At 42.0% G+C, this 1,377-nt stretch overlaps 1 non-coding gene across 1 annotated transcript; it reads left to right on the top strand.

Annotated features, from left to right (window-relative positions):
- Positions 1–668: 668 nt before the first annotated feature.
- Positions 669–811, top strand: LOC119927444. Its single transcript, XR_005450446.1, has one exon. It is a non-coding gene; the product is annotated as a small nucleolar RNA SNORA7 (small nucleolar RNA).
- Positions 812–1,377: the final 566 nt, after the last annotated feature.

Raw genomic sequence — 1,377 nt, 5'->3', positions numbered from 1 at the left:
CCCAAAAGCCTCTATCATATTACTGGAATTGAAAATGTAATCATTCAGAGCCTGCTTGCATCAGGATCTAAAACATGGTGGTTTCAAATCCAAAACTGACAATACCTCTTTCTTTTATAGGTACAGTATTTTTGTTCCTGAATAGCTAATTCTTTTTATGTTAGACTCAATTTGGATTTAATTTTTAGTCATTATAATCTTGCTCTGGTGAAATATTATTTTGAACTCTAGGGCTTAGTTTAACTGAAACCCCAGTCACTGGTCTCCCAATGACAGAATCCAGTCTCTCTCATTATTTCCATTTTTGATTCCACGTATAATGCTTTGCCTCGCAAAAGATTCTGTTAAATTCTCTAGAGTACAGGGATCATTCTTCATCATTTTTCAGCTCTCTCATCTGGTTTTTGTATGAAGATCTCGTGCCTTTCAAATATTAGTATACAACATGGTGGTCGATATTTCTCAAATTTGGTCACTGTCTCTTTTAATTATATATGTTTCTTTTTTCTCATTTGAAATGTCTACAAGTCTCCAAGCTTCCTCCCCTACAACCTGCAACCAGGGGAGGATTTAACTTCCTCAAGCATGTATCATCCTTTGAAAGGAAACTTTGGCCTGGATTTTTTTCCAGTTTTCTTCAAAATTACCTGACACCTGAAGGCCAAGAACCCCTCTTAGGGTTGCATCTGGAGAGTTGCCAGTACTCTACCAGTCTTGACTACAGGAGGGAGAGTCAAGCAGAGGCCCGTCCATTCCAGTCCATTCCTAGCTTGGGCAGTGGCTAGTGAGTGGAAGGGAATCTGCTGCAAGTCAAAACCCACTTGTGCTGGACAGCAGTGGCATGGGAGAGAGTCGAGAGTGGAGACCCATGTTTACTGTGCTGAAGGAGGCAAGGGTAAACCACTGCCGTATTTTTACCAAGAAAACTCTATGGTTACACTACCAGAGCGATTGCTGATGGAGGCCGGGTGTTCTGGGAGACGTGTGTCCACGGCATTGCAATGGGTCGCAGATGACTCGACGGCATAAGACAAGACAAGAAGGCCAAGAGAGATACTAGGCCCCATAGTGAGAAACCCACAGTTATCGTTTGGTCTTCTCCCTTGCTCAGTCAGTTTATGGCTAGAATACTTCTGGAGGCCATTGTCTTCTCCACGTGTGACTCCACAGACTTTCAGTTTATGGTTTCCTTGGCAGGGATTTCTCTCTTTTCTATCCCTTTCCAGCTCACAACTTCTAGCTGTGTGTAGTGATTTTAGTGCCCAATAGTCCCATATTATTTTGAATGAAAAAGAACATGAATTTTAATTTTCCTACTTTTTAGATTGCTGAGCCCTGTGCGGGACAGGGGCTGCGATCAATCAGATTACCTTACAT

This window comes from Tachyglossus aculeatus, chromosome 4 (assembly GCF_015852505.1).
Source record: "Tachyglossus aculeatus isolate mTacAcu1 chromosome 4, mTacAcu1.pri, whole genome shotgun sequence".
Classification (NCBI taxonomy): Eukaryota; Metazoa; Chordata; class Mammalia; order Monotremata; family Tachyglossidae; genus Tachyglossus; species Tachyglossus aculeatus.
Note: the sequence above shows the minus strand (reverse complement) of the source record. Positions and strands in the feature narration are given on the sequence as shown.